A 21,692-nucleotide genomic window follows, 5' to 3' on the forward strand; every position below is an offset into this window, starting at 1 on the left:
TAACTCAAATGTAATTATGTCTGTATGATAAGGAGCACCTGTTACCTTGATTTAATGAATAAAGAGACATGACAAACAAACCAGAAGGTCTGGAGACTGAAAATGGATGTCAGAAATCCAAATGACAAAATATGGCTTGAAGTCAAAATAGTGGCGTCCAGAATTATGTTCACATTCATGGGGCAAGATGTAAGTCCGAGTTCAGCGGCTGTGCTGGATGCCAGATGAACTTGGACTTTTTTTTAAAGGGGCAATCATGTACAAAGCATGATTTAGACTTGTACATGATTGTCCCTTTAAACATTTCTGAGTTTTATGGCCTTGCAGGATGCTTGCCAAACTCAGAAACTTCATTACATCCTGGCAATGGTCTTTGTGTACGTTAAGAAGATTTAGTGTAACCGGTCAAGCTACGGACATACAGACCAATCATGGTGTGAAAATATAATGTATTTCTGGCTGCGGACCCCAGCCACGCAGGGTGGCTGCCAATGCATACTGTATGCTGCCACACCACCAAAAGGAAATATTGTTTATTCCGCACCTGATCTCCCGTCAGAAGTGACTTGAGATTGGGGGTCGATATTCTAAAAAATATGTATCACACTGATCATGCCCTACAGTGCCGGTTTTAGCTTTATAAAATGGCTAAAACTGACTAAAGTTTTGGGCGCGATGCAAAAGTACTGTTTGGGGGGTTAAACAGCCAGCTTTTTGCACGTTTAAGCTCGCAGTCTCAGGAGGCTGTGAGCTAAAATGTCGGCGCTGGCAGCTGTTCACGCCCGAAAGGAGCAACAATTGAATCGCTCCATCGTACGCCTGGCACTGACAGCTGTCGGCGCAAACAACTGAATTTAAGGTCCTAATGTAGAGTGCATATGTAATGATATGGTACATTTTAATACCTTTGCTGCTGGCTGTGGTTCTGGAGTGGTGTCTAGTGGCTGCTCCACCAGGGGAGTTAATCCTAGGCGCTGGATGCTGGGACTAGAGAAGCATTATTTAAAAAATAATTTCAAATGTTGCAAAATGTCGAATTATAGAGATATATTTAAAATTATAGCGTGTGCACTTACAGTATATTAATGTATTATTGCCAGTTTGATTATATATTTGTTTTATGAAGTCATATAGTAATTACCCTGGCTCAAGCAGAAAGCTATAAGCAGGGCCAGATTAAAGCAGAGGCAAAAGGGGCTGTCAGTTTTAATTGGAGGAGTATCTGTTCAGCGGTTCAGCTGTTTACTAACAGCGGCCAGCCAGGGAACTCCTCCATGTATAGTGAGTCTCGCAGAATAGTACAGTGACTTCCCGCAGGACACTATATGCTCCCTTGGGCTTAAAGTCCCAGGTGCCATTTAAAGAGAAAGCAAACTTTGCTTACTTAAATAAATATATAAAAGGCAAATATAGGTATCTTTTAGTGATACAGTATTTTATGTGTAGTCAACACTGGATAACGCCATCCAGTGCCAGCTTGGTAAATAGGTAAAAGCCCTAAATTTATTGCTCTGAGCCTTTGATACATAGACGACCCAGTGATGAAATTCCCATTAGGTGCGTGAGGCACATGCCTAGGGGCAGCACTTGTTTGGGGGCAACACTTTAATGCTTGTGTTGATACTATCAGCCCGAAATGTACCAGTAACTACAAAATATTTCAACTGTACTGTACCATATGCCATCTTGAATGGAGTGTAAATGGGTAAGACGTGCACATACTGGCCATGTAAGCTGTCCCACTTAGTACATATGTATACATACTTAAATAATAAAAATGTCAGCTAGTGTATATTCATTTTATTATTATTATATTAAATTGGCTATCATCAAATGAGGGCTCATAACCATTAAGCAGGGACGGGCACCAATTACTGTTGTACCCAGGGGCACCCTCAACCCTAAATCCGTCCCTGCATAGACCCTTAGGTCTCTGTGAGCAAATGCCAATATCTGCCATTAACTCCTCTAGTATAATTATACTGTTTCATTACCCCTGTAACCCTTTATGCCCCCTTGTTCTTTTAAATGGACATTGGGGGTAATTCTGAGTTGATCGCAGCAGCAAGTTTGAAAGCAATTGGGCAAAACCATGTGCACTGCAGGGGGGGGGGGGCAGATGTAACATGTGCAGAGAGAGTTAGATTTAGTTGGGTTATATTGTTTCTGTGCAGGGTAAATACTGGCTGCTTTATTTTTACACTGCAATTTAGATTGCAGATTGAACACACCCCACCCAAATCTAACTCTCTCTGCACATGTTAAATCTGCCTCCCCTGCAGTGCACATGGTTTTGCCCAACTGCTAAAAAATGTTCCTGCTGCGATCAACTTGGAATTACCCCCATTATTAAAAAAATGTATTGCATAGACTGTATTGTGATGACGGTTGCCATTCAAATCCCAATGTCCATTTAAATGTACGAAAATCATGTGAACATTTTCCAGCAGATGCTAGAGTATCAAAATATCGAATTAGAATGAACGGCAATGTTTTAGTGTACAAACTACATTGCTTTATGTACTCAGTAGCGCCGAGAGGAGCGGGGAGATGGTACTAATTACCCGGGCCCAGGTCTGTTGGTGGGGCCCAATGGGGGCCCAGGTCCCCCCCTCTTATCTGGCAGCAGCAGCTGCAGCTCTTCTCTTCAACCCAGCACACACTGCTATGTGCTGGGCTGCTCTGTGGCCAGGGAGGTGCTTAAAGTACTATTTTTTCGTGTATTTTTTTCTAAGGGTGCATGGCCACACCTCCTGTGATTAGGTCACACCCCCTGAAAAGTACCTGGGCCCACCCAGGCTCTCTACTGCCCTGTATGTACTAAAAATTAAAAATAACCAAAATGACCACATTTTGGGGGGTTTACTTAGAGCCTCGTTCATCTACTTTAGCAGTGTCATCACTGGGATACACCGGAAACATGCAATGGGTCATAAATAAGTAGAGAGTAGCAGTAATGAAAACTGATATCTTGTTCAGTGTATATGAGTTACTTCAATTTATTTAGCATTTTTCATCATAGTATAAAATGTGGCTTAGATAATGTGCATGTGATATATTACCATTATAGTACCACAGTCTGTGAAGTTGGTTTGGATGCTAAAAATGTAAGAATCATCTATTTCTCTTCCCCGACATTCTGGATCATTTAGATGCAAATCAGAAATCTGAAAAAGATATGTAAAACATTAAGGAAACTATACACTGGAATATAAAGGTTTTGACATCTCAATAACCAATATGCTATTTGTTGCATTAATTAAGAAAAAAAATATGTTATGTTTAGCAAAAAAAAGTTTTATTCAGCCTGATTTCTGATAAACGACAGCATTTTAGTTCTTAGAAAAATAAGAGGACTTTTATTTTTAAAAGTGAAATATTTAGAAGGCAATCAGCTGCTAGTCTTTCACTATGATTTTGCAACATGCTCTGTATATAATATTGAAACTTCAGTAAACATCAAAGCAGTGACGTGCGGTGGGGTGAGGCAGGTGAGGCAGAGCCTTTCCTGTCATACTAACGTTTGTGCCAGAGTTTTGACTGTATAAAGTATATGAAAAATACAAAGAATATGTTTGAAATATCTTTTTTGCATTATTCTAATAATTTTTTATAGCCAAAGCTCTGGAGTAAAAAGTCTATGGTAGGTGAGGCACTGTCTCACCTGGCTAACATTTCCGCACACCTCTGATCAAATCTCACCAAATTTCCAAGAATTTATACTGCTGTACCTGTGTATAATGCCCAGATGTATGCTTTATCTTATATGTTGCATGTAAATCTGGCTCTGGTTCCAGCTACCTGTAGTTCCTCCTGAGCTGTTTAGCTCACCGCACGTCCCTGCATCAAAGTATGTTTTGATATGTTGTGTAGAATGGTGCACTGTACGGTTTATTTTACTGTAACAAGTCTCTTCAGCATTGCAGCTCCTGGGTAAAACAATGCACTGTGGCTCTTAACCACCCATTCAAGGGAACCTCCTGTGGTCCTGCAGCGTCTCTCCACATGCTGACAGCACTCACTGCCTGGCTGCAGGCTGGGAGGCAGGAAGAGAATGCTGCCTCGCCACTCTGATTGTGTGACCACCACCCGCCCCTGCTCGCAGACCCCTAGAATTATAGATCCCTGAACAGCTGTCTGGTGTGCTTAAACGTTAAGATGGGGTGTAGTAGGGTATGCTGGCGGCCAGCATACCGGCGCCGGAATCTCGACCGCCGGCATACCGACAGATGGGCGAGCGCAAATGAGCCCCTTGCGGGCACGGTGCGCGCTATTTATTTTCCCTCCAGGGGGGTCATGGACCCCCAAGAGGGAGAAAAGGTGTCGGTATGCCGGCTGTCGGGATTCCGGCACCGGTATACTGTGAGCCGGGATCCCGACAGCCGGCAAACTGAAGACCACCCGTTAAGATGGACCTTTAATCATTACGCAAGGGATCTTCCATACACCCAGAGACGAGAATATTGGACCCCAAAGCAAATATCACATTGAGCCTATTTCAGATGTGGTTGTTCTTGTGATTGCTGTTGCTATCTTTTGCCATATGCAATTACGATTTTATGCTAATTTGGGCAGAAGCTAACCTGAGCATAAGGATGCTCTCTGCTGTCGCATCATTGCCGTCCAACAGCGTATAACTGCTGACACATCGGTACCATTGCCACAAATCGGGTCATTTAGCAGAGTCTGAGTGCCTCTGAAGATAAGCTGCTCTCCAGGGACGCATAGAGCTTTCCAGTAGCAAATAAGATCGCAACTGCTAATTTATGCATGCCCAGAAAACGCTGTCTGAGCGGCCATGACACTCCAGCGTTTACCCGGCCACTCCCTGTACCCACTCCCAAATGCTGTCTTCCCGCCATTCACTTTGTGACTAATTCCTCAGTGTGACTGCAATTGCAATTCACTCTCTGCATGTGCGCAGACACATGCGCAGTATGGTTTTACTTAAACTGTAAACTATTCACAATAGTCCCTACTACAGTGAAGCGTACAGTCCATTTTCACCAGCACACAGAGGCGGAACTATCGGCGATGCAGCAGGTGCATTGCACCAAGGCCCACTGCAATTAAGGGACTCACAGCCGCTGGCATTACAATGAGTCAGTCTGACTCATTATGTGATGCTGGAGGGTCAGCAATAATGTAAAATAGGCAGCTGAGATGAGTGCTGTCAATGGTCTGACTAGAGGGTGAGGAGGGGCAATGCCGTCCTCCCTGCTCCTCCACTTTCCTCCCCTTATTTCTCTGACCCCGACTTATCTTCTATGACTGAGGCTGTTGCAGCAATGTCTGTCCTCACTGCATTGGTATTCTGACACCACAATCCCCGAATAGTGGATCACTACATAATACTACACCTGTACCATCCCAAGCACAAAATGTCTCAGGGACAGGAGGAGAGGATGAGCAGGCAGCCAAATCTCTCAGGGAGAGAAGGAGAGGAGGACAGGCAGCCAAATGTCTAAGGGACAGGAGGAGAGGATGAGCAGGCAGCCAAATCTCTCAGGGAGAGAAGGAGAGGAGGACAGGCAGCCAAATGTCTCAGGGACAGGAGAAGAGGATGAGCAGGCAGCCAAATCTCTCAGGGAGAGAAGGAGAGGAGGACAGGCAGCCAAATGTCTCACAGGGACAGGGAGGAGAGAAGGAACAGGCAGCCAAATGTCTCACAGGGACAGGGAGGAGAGAAGGAACAGGCAGCCAAATGTCTCACAGGGACAGGGAGGAGAGAAGGAACAGGCAGCCAAATGTCTCAGGGACAGGGAGGAGAGGAGGAGCGTTTAGTCTATGTGACTTTATCAAAGGGTGATGACGAAACGCGTTGGAAACACCTCTGTGACCTCCTACACTAAAAGATAAGAAAAAACCCTCTATTTTATCTTAATGAACTTTTGTCCATATTATGCTATATACATTTTTTGTACCTCCTTTTTTATGTTGATCTCCTAGTGAGCTTGTCTTTAAATGTTTATGGAAATTATTTTTATTCTCCATCTTTTGTCTTATATTATTTGTATTTTTAAATAAACTACATATGTTAAAATTTTTATTTGGTTATATGATCACCCCTTTTTTAGGAGGCGAGTGCATATTTTACTTTCATTTTATATTGTACACCATTGGTTCGCTGACACCCCTATCCCCCATTCTTTATAGTACAGTTGCAGCATTTTACCCATGCTGAATTCTTAGGGGACAGCTGACACCCTTATTGTAAAAGGGAGTGTATTTTATGCTTTAATTTTATTGCTGCTATTGGCGCAGTGCTTCCACAATCTTATATATATATATATGTTCTAATGGTAATTCAGTTGCGCCTTCAGTGTTCAGAAGTGATTCACCAAGGAATCCTTAAATAATAATTTAATATGCGTACCAGATACGGAATAATCAACTGCTTTGTACAGGGTGCCTTTACATCGGGGGTTCCCCTTGTGCGTGCTCCTTTTCCTCTTGCAATCGTCCGAATCCGTTTGAAGAGTATATATGTGTAAATATGTAGAGCAATGTGTCAATAATATGCTCTTAATAGTGACCTCGTGCTGAACTTGTGCAAAATACTACAAAAAGTGGCTATGTGCAATAAAGTGCTGGAGTGCTTATATGTAGTCAGGTAAAAAGACCCATATAGGTAATGTGCTCAAATACCATTTGTTAAGGGTGCAACACCGATCTACAGTGTTTAAATAGGGAAGGAGTATTATTCCTATTCAAAGAATGCACTCACGTTTGACACTGTACTGTATTGGAAGTTTTCCTTATCAGTCATCCATCAACATGGGGTGCCTTAAATTTAGGGAATACTCCCACATAGGAAAAAAAGGCTCTAATAGTGTAATTCCGTTTTTTAAAAAGGGTTTAATACAATTACAAAAAAAGACAAAACATATGGATGGACTCGTACATCATGAATAAATATTAAAAGCTTATCTGAATGTCATCTCAGGAGAGCGGAGTGACGGCGAAATACCCAACGCGTTTCGTCCCTTTGTATACGCTGGGACTTCCTCAGGGGTCAAGTGTGACATTCAGATAAGCTTTTAATATTTATTCATGATGTACGAGTCCATCCATATGTTTTGTCTTTTTTTGTAATTGTATTAAACCCTTTTTAAAAAACGGAATTACACTATTAGAGCCTTTTTTTCCTATGTGGGAGTATTCCCTAAATTTAAGGCACCCCATGTTGATGGATGACTGATAAGGAAAACTTCCAATACAGTACAGTGTCAAACGTGAGTGCATTCTTTGAATAGGAATAATACTCCTTCCCTATTTAAACACTGTAGATCGGTGTTGCACCCTTAACAAATGGTATTTGAGCACATTACCTATATGGGTCTTTTTACCTGACTACATATAAGCACTCCAGCACTTTATTGCACATAGCCACTTTTTGTAGTATTTTGCACAAGTTCAGCACGAGGTCACTATTAAGAGCATATTATTGACACATTGCTCTACATATTTACACATATATACTCTTCAAACGGATTCGGACGATTGCAAGAGGAAAAGAAGCACGCACAAGGGGAACCCCCGATGTAAAGGCACCCTGTACAAAGCAGTTGATTATTCCGTATCTGGTACGCATATTAAATTATTATTTAAGGATTCCTTGGTGAATCACTTCTGAACACTGAAGGCGCAACTGAATTACCATTAGAACATTGTTTTTAGTCCTTCTTGGAATTGGACTACTCAGAATTCTGGTTGCGACACCGAATCAATTGGGAGTGTTCATTATTGTTATTATCATTATTATATGATGTCTTATTAGTCACTGGTTTCTTGTTTCATGTACATATCGACTAGAAAGTATCCCCCTAGGAGGGACTAAGGTGTACGATATTAGGTTGTAGCGCTACTTGCACCCTTTTTTTACACAATATATATATATATATATATATATATAGATCTTTCGTGTGCTGGGGGAGGTGCGCTGGGAGGGGCCCATTGCATATTGTTGCACCATAATTCTGCCACTGCCATCAGACATACTGTAGTCAGAGGACAATTTACCTACCAGCATGTTTTTGGAGTAAAATGATTCTAATTTAGAAAATCATCATAGTTCTAAGTATTTCATATACAGTATATCAGTTTAACTTAATTTAGTGTCTGTTAAGGCAAGATATATTTTTGCTATACATTTTTCAATATGATTGGTGATTAAGGGTATATAGAATGTAATAGAGAGTGAAATTTATGTTGATGAGAATATAGGGTATTATAGGTCTGCTTTGTAAATTACATTGAACTTACAAAAATTGGAGGGTTCTTGGTTATGAAAAAACTGCTTGGAATCTCCACTTCTATTAAGTCCTTTGTGCAAATGACGGTTTCATTGATTTCTGCGTAAAGATGAAAAATGTCATCACAGCAGTTAGAGCATTACAACAAGGAATTGAGAAATCAGAATTGCAATTATTAATACACCATTTTAATTATTTTGTTTTGTAAACATGTTACATGCTGTGTAATGTATATCTAACATAGATACTAAAAGACATAGAAATATATACAGTTCTCACCAAGACAAGACACAAGTTTTACAACATCTAGTTGTATGTGACAAATAACACATAAAAGCTTATTATTATTATTATTGTTGTTGTTATTATTATTATTTTTTATTATTATTATTAATAATGATACTTTATTTATATGGCGCCACAAGGGGTCCACCGCGATTTACATTGTACGTAAACAGAAACAGTATGAACAAAACATGAAGAAAGTGGCTTATACTACAGAACATTGCAGGATATTGACAAGGTTTATAAACATTGCTGCATCAGCCAAAAATGCAGCTAAAACTCAGAAAATCCCATTTTCCCATATGTACCAAGATCCGGAATACTATACATTCTGGGGCTTGGATCCAGTAGGTAATGCCATCTTTTTTTATTATAGAAACAATTTTATTGAGTGTATAAAGAGGAGACATGAATACAGAATAGCAGAAAGACCATCATGTAAACAGGCACATATGAAAAACAAGATACAGAAAAATTCAGCAAGCATGGCAATCGATAAACAAGACCACATTCACCAGTATGGCAATTATGTTGTCCTATTCCATCATGTCTCTATACACAGTAAACTTTTAGAATATAATCAAAAAAGAAAAGGAAAACAATCGGATAGCTGCAAAATTTGTAGTGGGGGGGAAGGAGGGGGAGGGATGGCAAAGGGTAAAACAACAAGGATGAGAGATCGCACATAGACATAAAGAAAGAGCCAAGAGGGGGGCGGTGGGGGGAGAGAGAGAGAGAAGTGTCACATGGTCACATCCCGCTACATAAGATCGTAGAGTAAATAAAAGTAAGCAATTAGGTAACATATAGGTTAAGATAGTTGTTTCAGGTAATACCAACTAGTGGATTCATAAATCTTCTGTATTTTTAATTGTTCCAAATGAGGAAGATGCTCAATGTATATTTCCCATTTGTTATAAAAACGGACAACCCCCGTTTCAATACCAAGAAATGCACAATGACGTTCATAATATAAAATCTGCAAAAGCAGCTGTTTGACTTCTAGTAGCATAGGAGAGGCAGATGAAATCCAATGGTTCAGTAGGGCTTTTTTTGCTATCGTGAGGATAACTATTATAACAGGTTTAATATGTTTCGAGTTGGATCCTAAATCCCAGCCTGCAAAATTATGCAGCAAACAAGGCCCAGGAAGCTTGATTAATGATAGAGAAAAGACAGTATTAATGAATAAAATGACCTTATTCCAAAAACGCATTACCTTTCCACAACTCCAGAAATTGTGGAAGAAAATTGCGAACTGGGAGTGGCACTTAGGGCATTGACCTGACTCATTAAGAACCATATATTTCCTCTGGGATTGGGAGATGAAGGCTCCATTCACTACCTTAAGATGCACCTCTTGTGATGCCGATGAGGTAAGAAATTTCAAGGAGGTCGCTATCGGGGCAAGTAAATCCTCTTGGGACTGAATAAAAGGTATGTCAGAAGACCAAGCGTCCACAGTACGTGTCCAGGCCTTCCTAGCAGTGGGTTCAATTAGATAGGGATATAAATATCTCAATTTGTACGGTTTAGATGTTATAAAAGACATAACAGCTGCTATTTGATCAACATCATGGCCCTCCACATGAGCTTTGGTCTAGTTTGAACAAAGTGTCGAATTTGAAGATACATAAAGAAGCATTTGTAATCTATCTGCCATGTTTCTCGAAAATAATCAAATGGGCGTAATTTGCCTCCAGGATCGAACACATCTTTAATAGCAGATATAGCTCTGTCTCTCCATTGTACATATGTGTAGTTATCTAAACCAGAAGGGAAGGCCGGGTAACCCCAGAACGTGGTATAGGGAGAACATGTAAAATTTCTATTCAGTTTACTATTGATGGTACGCCAGGCCTTATAAGTGTATGTGAATAAAACATTTGAAATAATACCTGGAGGAAGTTGTTTCAAAGGGATATGTATAAGTGCACTAGGGCAGAGGTTCCCAAACTGTGTGCCGTGGCTCCCTGGGGTGCCTCGGGACACTTGCAGGGGTGCCCTGGTTTGGTGGTCCCGGACCAATTCAAATTATTCATGGTCAATATAATAGGCAAAACCAGTGCTGGTGGCTGCCAGTCATAAAATATGTGGCCAAACAGAAGCAAATCTTGTCCCTCACCACACAACTGACCCTAAGGATGACATATAAACGCAATCTACTTAATGTAATATTTATTTCTAAATTTCTCAATAAGAAATTTTTGGCCTAGGGGTGCCTTGAAAAAAATTCTGATATTCTAGGGCGCCGTGATTCAAAAAAGTTTGGAAACCACTGCACTAGGGGAATAAAGATGGAATAGGGCTTTTTCCAAGGTGTAATTGGAAAAAAGTGATTGTTGGAGAAACCAATCTATAACATGTCTGAATAGTGCGCCTGAGAAAAAATCATGGCATCTGGAAGACCAAAGCCCCCTAGGGACTTGGGTAATATCAATTTCATGAAGGATATGCATGCTTTCTTCTCATTCCAAGTAAAGGTGGAAAACATTTTCCTAAGGGAGGATGCATCTTTTATAGATACAGTAGCATCAAAGGGAGCATTTGTAGGAGATAAGAAAGCTTAGGAAAAAGAATACTTTTAATAACAGCTATCATGCCTGACATAGATAGCGGCAATCTCATCCAATTAGTTATAGATTTTTGAATAGAAAGTTATATTGGTTTAAAGTTAGCTGAGTAGGGCAGAGAAAGTTTCCTAGGGATAAGAACCTCTAAATATTTCAAGGGGGACTGGCAGATAGCGAATTTAGATAATATCGGGTGGGAGGCAAAAAAGGTACCATCTGACGAGAGTGGTAACAATCGGGATTTGGAGTAGTTAACCCGAAAGCCAGCAAATGAGCTAAAACTATCAATAATACGCATAGCGGCAACAATGGATTGCATGGGTTTGGACAGAAAGAGCCACATATCATCTGCAAAGAGACTGAGTTTTACTTCTGTTTTGTGGATTGTTATACCCTTAAAGCCATTAGAATTCCGCAGGGCTATTGCTAGAGGTTCTATTGCCATGGCAAATAGTAGAGGGGAGAGGAGGCAACCCTATCTCGTGCCTTTCAAGATTGGGAAGCGAGGTGAAAGATAATTATTACTTAATATGTGTGATGAGGAGTTGTGGTATAGACGTTTTAAGACTGATATGTATCCATCTGGGATACCGAACCGACCCATGACATCAATCAGATGTTTCCAAGATACAAGGTCAAAGGCCTTCTCGGCATCGAGGGAGAGGATCGCATGATGGTCCGGCATCCCAGACGACTCCAACCATTGCATAGTTGCAAGTACCTTACGGACATTGACAACCGAATGCCGACCAGTAATAAATCCAGATTGGTCGTCATGAATAACGAGTGGCAAAATAAGCTTTAGTCGATCTGCTAAAATTTTAGAAAATAACTTATAATCAGTGTTTAAAAGAGATATAGGCCTATAAGAGCCAGGGAGTTCCGGGTCTCTACCCGGTTTATGTAACACTGTTAACAAAGCAGTATTAAAATAGAGAGGCGGTGTAGCACCAGAAAGTAGAGTGTTAAAGACCAAAAGTAGGGAATCTTCTAGTTTGGGGCCTAAGATTTTATAAAAGTCATTTGAAAGACCATCAGGGCCCGGGGCTTTCCCTTCCTTAAGATGACTTATAGCTTGTCAAAGTTCATCAATGGTTATGGGTGCAACTAAAGAATCAGCCTGGGCAGGGGAAATAAGAGGCAATGTGATGTCTTTCCAAAAGTCAGCCCTAGTAGAGTCATATGAGGGTTGGGAGGAATATAATGCAGTGTAAAAAGAGTGAAGGACAATAGAAATATCTTTCCCTTTCCTAACAATTTTTCCCTCAGTTGTCCGCAAGGCTTTAACAACTGTAGGAGGTTGTTGCCCTCGCAGCAAGCTGGACAGCATTTTACTTGATCTATTGCCATAACGATGGAATTTACAGCTCGAGTAGAAGGAATATTTAGATTCACATTCTGAGTGCATAGTATCAAACGCTGTTTTACATGAGAGATATTTATCTTTATGAGCAGAAGTAGGAGCAGTGAGAAACATATGATACGCATCCGACAAAGCGGTTTGTAGCTTAATGTAAACTGCACGCTGAGATTTTTCTCTATGTGAGCAGTAAGAAAAAATATCTCCTCGTATCACAGGCTTGAACGCTTGCCAAAAAAGTAAAGGAGAGTCTAGTTCACAGTTCTTATTGTTAAATTTGTAATTGCTCCAGGAAGCTTCTAAAGCAGAACGAAAAGTTACGGAATTATCCAAATGTGAAGGAAATCTCCATTGTCTATAGGGGCCTCTGTCTCGCTGCAAAGAGATACTGATCCATGCAGTGTCGGACTGGGGTATGAAGGGCCCACCGGGGGAATGCAGTGATAGGGGCCCATATTTAGGGGTGTGAACAACCTACAAAGGGGGTGTGACCAGCCTCCACAGAGGCTTGAAATGCACAATAGTCTTGTGCAGTATAATGCAACATATCTACCATGTATAATATAAGTGCACAGTCTGGAACCTGATTCCTTGAGGAAGGAGTGGGCCTTCAGGCAGTGGGGCCCACCGGTGGTTTCCCCTGTACCCCTGTGGGCCAGTCCGACTCTGGATCCATGATACTGCATGATCTGAGAGACAGATAGTTCAATATAAGTGTCAATAATCCTAGTAAAAAGGGACTCAGATATTAACAAATAATCTAATCTGGAAAGGGACCCATGTGCTGCAGAGAGACAGGTATAGTCCCTCTCCACAGGATGAGACGCTCTCCAGGCATCAATCCCATGTACATGCTGTTGTATATATGGGATACCTATCTTTGGAGTTTATTTCCGAGTCAACCGGGAGGTGGACCTATCAAGCATGTGGGAAGATACAATATTAAAATCCCCTCCCAACAGCAGGGGGGCATTACCAAAGGCATGTAATTTTGTGATTATGCGTAAAAAAAAAGACACTTGAATACACATTAGGAGCATATATGTTGCATAAAATCAATCTGGTCTGGTCTAATGTTACATCGGCAATAACATATCTGCCTTGAGGGTCAATACTGGAGGAATGCAGGGTAGTGGCAATAGCTTGTCTAACTAAAATAACTACACCCCTAGCCTTGGAGGTATAAGGCGCTGAAATCAACACTTTCCTGCTTAATGCATTTAACTTTTCAATTTCAGGAGGGAGTAAGTGTGTCTCCTGTAAGTAAACCACGTCTAATTGCAATTTGTTGAGGTATATTAAAATATTCTTCCGTTTAATGGGTGAATGGAAGCCCCCGACATTAAAGGTGCCTAGATTTAAACTTGCCATAATGACTTAATGAAAAAGCTTGTAGGTGATTGTGAAACAGTAAGTCTACCTAGAATTACATTAGAATCACAATGAAATACCATGGGGATACAGATCACAGGACACGACAAAAAGGAGAGAGAAGGATAACGAAGGAAGAAGGAGGGGGGGGGGGGGGGGGTAAACAAATGCAAAAACAAAGACCATACAGGAATGTGGACCCAGAAATGGATACACATTCCTACACCATAGGTGAATATTAACAACCGGTAACAATAGTGTACACGACTACTAATTTGTGCACAAATCAGAAGATTACTAATATGGGGTGCCCTAGGCATACCCCGGCTAGAAAAAGAAAAAATAACACATTTAAAATAGTAGAGAGGACCATCATAAAGCAGCTTTATAATGCAAATGAGCAGCAATACAGCGATTTGAGAAGCTTGTCACAAAACCTGTAGCATAGATAGCCGATTAATATAAAGTAATTCAGGGAAAACCCAGCAGAGAAATGGACATAATACCCCTGACAGTATAAATTCTAACAGGGCAGGCAGTAGTATAATATAGAAAAATATATACAGTGGAGATCAGGCCCAATGCCATCTTTAGATGGCGTTACCCATAGAAGCCTATGGGCTTCTTTTTTCCATTGTCCCTGAGCAACCACCTTGGTGGTGGGCATCACTCTAAACCCAGAAGTCCTCTATTGCAAAGGACAGCTCTTATCAGGAGAGCTGTCCTTTGTAATTTTAATCACATTTCTTTGTACATACCAGCATTATTAACGCTGGTATGTACCCGATAAGTGTTGGAATGTACATCCTGCCCATAATACCCAAATAATCAGCAGTGCAGCAGAACCCAAGGGATACTGTAGGTGCTATTGTTGGCAGTGGGGAGGAGATGATGATATTGTATAGTAAGGGAAGAAAAGGGAATCAGGGAAGAGGGCTCTGCTTGTTAGAGCTTACAGTCTAAATGACTTCAAAATATAAGTATAAAAAGTCATGTGTAAAAAAGTCTATTCATGCTACTTCTATACCAATTAAAAAGGTAACAAGTGCTGCTATTCAAATACACTTTATTTGCCCATCCAACAGTGTTACCAACTTTGTAGTATTTTTTTTTTAAGCCCAAAGTGCGTACTCCAATTCACCCATTGCAGTGCAAACATTGCGCTGAGGTCTTGGGTCTTTGGACCCTGTACAGAAGGAGAAGAGCTCATTTCTCCCCATGTACCCAGAGCCAAAAGGCACTTTGTGGTAACATCATACCATGGAGATAATACATCTGTAATAATCTCTGTACCGCCTTATGGATACAGCCACTCTTTTCCATGTATTCCATTTGGGATGAAGCTTGTTTTGTAGATATCGAACTTATAGACTTTTCTACACATTTTTGTACTTTCTTTATTTACTTTATGTACTTTCTTTATTTATGTAACCCTATTCAAGTTGTTAAATTGGATTATGGAATTATTTGAACTGCTTCAATAAATAAGTGCCTCCACCCAATCTCGGGTTTAAGTTAGGCTTGCTTGGGAAAGCCTGTGAATTCTATCTATTGTTACCCCTTTCTCAGATTACAATACATATAATACCTTCACCTCTTGTTCTTCGTTTGTTGTTTTAGTTCTTCCCGGAACCAATTCGACTGTAATCCCGTCCTCTGGTATAATATCGGTAAGTATTATTACATGTCTTTCTAATAAATAACGCTCAAACAACTTGTGTTTTTCTTGTTATGGTTTACTTATCCTTAAGTGAATATTTGAAAGCACGTATTATCCACACTCCTAGTACTGTAAAGGTTAGTAGTTAATCTACAATACAACGACTATATGCATGCATTACAAAAAAATATTAAACAAAAAACAAAGGTGATGCATCACATAATACTAGCAAAATAGGTACTCCCCCTACAGTATTGTCCTTTTGGTAGTCCCTTAAAATTATCACCACTACTGGTCGACCTGAGTACTTCGTTGGTGCACAGTTGGGGCCCAAATGTAATATTTAACAGTAACGGAGAGTGAGTAGTATCCCGATCAATATTTCATTTAGATCCTCGGCTACGGATCTATCCCAAATAAGATAAAGTTGGAATCAGTAATATACCATGTGGATCGTCTCAAAACGGTATAGACCCTCAATCTGTAATGTTCGGGAGACCGCTCATCGTGTGGGTCTCAACCTCGCATATCTTTTTTCTCTATCTCTCTACATTTACGATGGGGTGTTGCTAGGGAGTAGCCAGCCCTGTAAGAAAATCTTTCTTCAGTATACTATGTGGCTAAAGGGTGATACACTGACTCACGAATAGCATCTGAGCTCCAGAGAATGATGCTGCTAACTTTTCGGATTAATGCACTACTAGTGTCTCTCTTTTCCTGTATATACTGTTGATGATCCTATACACACGACTATCCGGCTTGCTTGTACTGATGGGTAGATTCTTGTCAATTACGTCTATGCAGTAGAAAGGTGAATTATACTGACAATCTGTGGTCAACACACAAAGTTCAGTTTATATTGCCGACTGGTGTTTTATACTAAAAGACGTTGCTATAGGCAATCCAACCTTCTCTGAGTGCTGTATACTAATATCCACTATGCAGTCCCAATAGTGAAGTTCATGTATACTAAATACCTCAATAATGTATTTATCTTGAGGTGTTGATGCTTATATACCTTTATGAATGAATCTACCATGTGTGCCAGGATGACATGAAAATACTATGCATGCCACTCACTTTGTTATAGGAGGGGATTAAGTCGGCTGATCCTCCCCCAAATCCTCCTGCTGGGCGGCAATCTTGGTGCTGCACCTATCACTCTGTGGACGGATCAGCCCTAATGGTGCCTCCCCTTCTGGTGCCGGCCCGCCTACCCCCTCTCTGTTCAGACGGTGTGACGTACTGCAAGGCCGCTCTCCCTCCTTCTTGATGCGGTTATATGAAATATGGTCCGCCAGCTGTCGGTAATGCTGCTCTCCTTGCTTATCTCAGCAGCGGGTCGAGACCAAGTCCTTCCGGTTACCGTCAGGTAGCTCCCCGCGTTTACTTCTATTAGCTCTCCGGGGCTCCCGTCTGTCTCTCTCCTCAGCTGCGTCAGCCCAACCATTTTCTTCTTCCCCACGTCAACTCTCTCTCACTTTGCCCGCATGCTCCAGCTCCTCAGCCGCGAGGGACAGTCTCTAGAAACTTCTCCCCAACTGTCCCTACGTGCAATATCCCTGCATACTGTGGATGGAGATCGCGCGCAGGCATACACATATATAATGCATTTATATTTACAGCTACATATTATCACAAAAATGTATAATATTATTACAATTATATACCCCCATTGTCTATATGTGGTAAGGGCTACATTTACATGAACCTGTACCTGTACACTCATATCTTTGGAACAATTATTTGACCGTGTGTGAGAAAAGGAGAGAAAAAAACTATGTCTGAGTATGTCAACACCATAAGGGACATATTGTTTGTTTTATTTTTGCTTTTGAGTACATAACTGTGTTGTATCATTGTCTTAGCGCTGTGGGTTGAGCCCCTCCAAATTGTTATTTTTAAGTGTTTAGGAAATGTGGTGACATTTCAGGTTGGGGTCTGATTTTGAGCAGCTTGCAGCGGTAGTGTAATAGGAATCCCCAATGTTTATTGTATTTTGAGCACTACAAACTACCACGGACGTACAGTCAGGGGAGGCAGGGGAGGCAGTGCCTCCCCTGTCATTAATGATTAAAATAATATAAAGAAGATACTTATGACACAAATTCTGTGTCAGAAGTAGTTTCTTTATATTATCCTAACCATTTTAATGCTAAAAAAGTAGTTTGGGAGGCACTGATAGCAGTGCCTCCCGTTAACAATAAGAACAAGTTAAGGTGGTGGTGGGCGGGGCCAAGCACTGGGCTGTAAAAGCCCACTAAAAACCAGAGGGAAAGCGGCACTTGTACAAGTACCTCGTTGACAGGGGAAACCCGCCCCTGTCAGCGAGGCAGATGTGATTGGACAGCGGATCCAGTGCTGGATCCGCTCGTCCAATCACCTGTACGTGGCGGGGTGAAGCGGCGGCGGGACCCGGCGCTACTGTGGAGCTCAGCCGTCACTAGTACAGTAGCGCAGCGGGGTGAAGAGGCAGCGGGACCCGTGCTCTTTCTCCATCATGATTGGCGCTGGTAATGCATCATCAAGCTGTGTATATGCGCTGGGAGAAGGGGAGCTGTGTACTGTGTGAATGTGTGTGTGTGGGGTGGGGGGGGCAGGGGGGGGAGAAGTTGTACAGTATGTATGCGCGGGAGGCTGTACTGTGTATGCACGGGGAGCTGTACTTTGTGTTTGCGTGGGGGGGGGGGAGTGTTGTACTGTCTATGCGCAGGTGAGGAGGAAGCTGGTAAGATATACTGTGTGTATGCATGGGGGTTGCTGTACTGATTCGGGCGAGTTCGAGGGGGGGGGTAAGTGGAAGGGGGATTGTGATGTCATAGGGATAATATAATGTATGCAAGTTAGAATACTTTTTTGGATACCTTGGCTGTTTGGGATTTAAAGAGGCTATTTAGTGTGGATTTAGGTAGGATTAAAGTGCTAGGGCTACAAATTGTGTAATTATATATTATTCTTTATCGGCACATGCAAGGTGGATGTGTCGATTGGGGTTAGGGGGGAGGAGGTCGCGGGGTCCAGACATGTCATTGTGCCGGGCTCCAAGATTTCTTTTGCTGGCCCTGTGTGACGAGGCTGAAGTTAGCTTCTTATTCGGCCAGCTTCTTATTCACTTCTTATTCAAGCTCCAGCTTCTTATTCACTTCTTATTCGAACTCCAGCTTCTTATTCAGATCATTCAGTTTCGCAAGGGTTAATGAGTCTTCTGTCACAAATTTGACACCAGAAATCAACAGAGTAGGGTCCCTTGCATGTGACCCACTTGTATTTTGCCTGGCCCAACACTGTTTTGGGCATGAAATACACTGGCAAAGTGGGCACACACACCATATTTTGCCATTTTGAATAAGTAGCTGTAGTTTTGCAAGGGTTAACTAGTCTTGGGCCACAAATTTGACACCTGAAATCAACAGAGAGTGGTCACTTGCATGTGACCCACTTGTATTTTGCCTGGCCCAACGCTGTTTTGGGCATGAAATACACTGGCAAAGTGGGCACACACACCATATTTTACCATTTTGAATAAGTAGCCGTAGTTTTGCAAGGGTTAACCAGTCTTGGGCCACAAATCTGACACCTGAAATCAACAGAGGGTGGTCACTTACATGTGACGCAGTTGTATTTTGCTTGGCCCAACGCTGTTTTGGGCATGAAATATACTGGCAAAGTGGGCACACACACCATATTTTGCCATTTTGAATAAGTAGCTGTAGTTTAGCAAGGGTTAACTAGTCTTGGGCCACAAATTTGACCCCCAAAAACAACAGAGGGTGGTCACTTATATATGACGCAGTTGTATTTTGCCTGGCCCAACGCTGTTTTGAGCATGAAATATACTGGCAAAGTGGGCACACACACCATATTTTGCCATTTTGAATAAGTAGCTGTAGTTTAGCAAGGGTTAACTAGTCTTGGGCCACAAATTTGACCCCCAAAAACAACAGAGGGTGGTCACTTACATATGACGCAGTTGTATTTTGCCTGGCCCAACGCTGTTTTGGCCACGAAATACACTGGCAAAGTGGGCACACACACCATATTTTACCATTTTGAATAAGTAGCTGTAGTTTTGCAAGGGTTAACCAGTCTTGGGCCACAAATTTAACACCTGAAATCAACAGAGGGTGGTCACTTACATATGACCCACTTGTATTTTGCTTGGCCCAACGCTGTTTTGGGCATGAAATACACTGGCAAAGTGGGCACACACACCATATTTTACCATTTTGAATAAGTAGCTGTAGTTTTGCAAGGATTAACCAGTCTTGGGCCACAAATCTGACACCTGAAATCAACAGAGGGTGGTCATTTACATGTGACGCAGTTGTATTTTGCTTGGCCCAACGCTGTTTTGGGCATGAAATATACTGGCAAAGTGGGCACACACACCATATTTTGCCATTTTGAATAAGTAGCTGTAGTTTAGCAAGGGTTAACTAGTCTTGGGCCACAAATTTGACCCCCAAAAACAACAGAGGGTGGTCACTTACATATGACGCAGTTGTATTTTGCTTGGCCCAACGCTGTTTTGGGCATGAAATACACTGGCAAAGTGGGCACACACACCATATTTTGCCATTTTCAATAAGTAGCTGTAGTTTTGCAAGGGTTAACTAGTCTTGGGCCACAAATTTGACCCCCAAAAACAACAGAGGGTGGTCACTTACATATGACGCAGTTGTATTTTGCTTGGCCCAACGCTGTTTTGGGCATGAAATACACTGGCAAAGCGGGCACACACACCATATTTTACCATTTTGAATAAGTAGCTGGAGTTTAGCAAGGGTTAACTAGTCTTGGGCCACAAATTTGACCCCCAAAAACAACAGAGGGTGGTCACTTACATATGACGCAGTTGTATTTTGCCTGGCCCAACGCTGTTTTGGGCATGAAATACACTGGCAAAGTGGGCACACACACCATATTTTACCATTTTGAATAAGTAGCTGTAGTTTTGCAAGGATTAACCAGTCTTGGGCCACAAATCTGACACCTGAAATCAACAGAGGGTGGTCACTTACATGTGACGCAGTTGTATTTTGCTTGGCCCAACGCTGTTTTGGGCATGAAATATACTGGCAAAGTGGGCACACACACCATATTTTGCCATTTTGAATAAGTAGCTGTAGTTTAGCAAGGGTTAACTAGTCTTGTGCCACAAATTTGACCCCCAAAAACAACAGAGGGTGGTCACTTATATATGACGCAGTTGTATTTTGCCTGGCCAAACGCTGTTTTGAGCATGAAATATACTGGCAAAGTGGGCACACACCATATTTTGCCATTTTGAATAAGTAGCTGTAGTTTAGCAAGGGTTAACTAGTCTTGGGCCACAAATTTGACCCCCAAAAACAACAGAGGGTGGTCACTTACATATGACGCAGTTGTATTTTGCTTGGCCCAACGCTGTTTTGGGCATGAAATACACTGGCAAAGTGGGCACACACACCATATTTTACCATTTTGAATAAGTAGCTGTAGTTTTTCAAGGGTTAACCAGTCTTGGGCCACAAATCTGACACCTGAAATCAACAGAGGGTGGTCACTTACATATGACGCAGTTGTATTTTGCTTGGCCCAACGCTGTTTTGAGCATGAAATACACTGGCAAAGTGGGCACACACACCATATTTTGCCATTTTTAATAAGTAGCTGTAGTTTAGCAAGGGTTAACTAGTCTTGGGCCACAAATTTGACCCCCAAAAACAACAGAGGGTGGTCACTTACATATGACGCAGTTGTATTTTGCCTGGCCCAACGCTGTTTTGGGCATGAAATACACTGGCAAAGTGGGCACACACACCATATTTTACCATTTTGAATAAGTAGCTGTAGTTTTGCAAGGGTTAACCAGTCTTGGGCCACACATTTGACCCGCAAAAACAACAGAGGGTGGTCACTTACATATGACGCAGTTGTATTTTGCTTGGCCCAACGCTGTTTTGGGCATGAAATACACTGGCAAAGTGGGCACACACACCATATTTTGCCATTTTGAATAAGTAGCTGTAGTTTAGCAAGGGTTAACTAGTCTTGGGCCACAAATTTGACCCCCAAAAACAACAGAGGGTGGTCACTTACATATGACGCAGTTGTATTTTGCCTGGCCCAACGCTATTTTGGGCATGAAATACACTGGCAAAGTGGGCACACACACCATATTTTACCATTTTGAATAAGTAGCTGTA

The 21,692-nt window shown here is 41.7% G+C and overlaps 1 long non-coding RNA gene across 2 annotated transcripts in view; it reads left to right on the plus strand.

Annotated features, from left to right (window-relative positions):
- LOC134911720 (uncharacterized) overlaps positions 1 to 21,692 on the plus strand; it is a 154,611-nt gene that overhangs the window by 112,630 nt on the left and 20,289 nt on the right. Inside the window, exon 2 of one of the 2 annotated variants that reach the window (XR_010176794.1) lies at positions 15,465 to 15,514. This is a non-coding gene — a long non-coding RNA (uncharacterized LOC134911720). Of the gene's footprint in view, positions 1 to 15,464; positions 15,515 to 17,873; positions 18,018 to 21,692 lie in introns of those variants that run through there. The other variant, XR_010176793.1, reaches the window with a different exon arrangement.

The sequence above is a fragment of the Pseudophryne corroboree genome, chromosome 4, assembly GCF_028390025.1.
Source record: "Pseudophryne corroboree isolate aPseCor3 chromosome 4, aPseCor3.hap2, whole genome shotgun sequence".
In the NCBI taxonomy this organism is placed as follows: Eukaryota; Metazoa; Chordata; class Amphibia; order Anura; family Myobatrachidae; genus Pseudophryne; species Pseudophryne corroboree.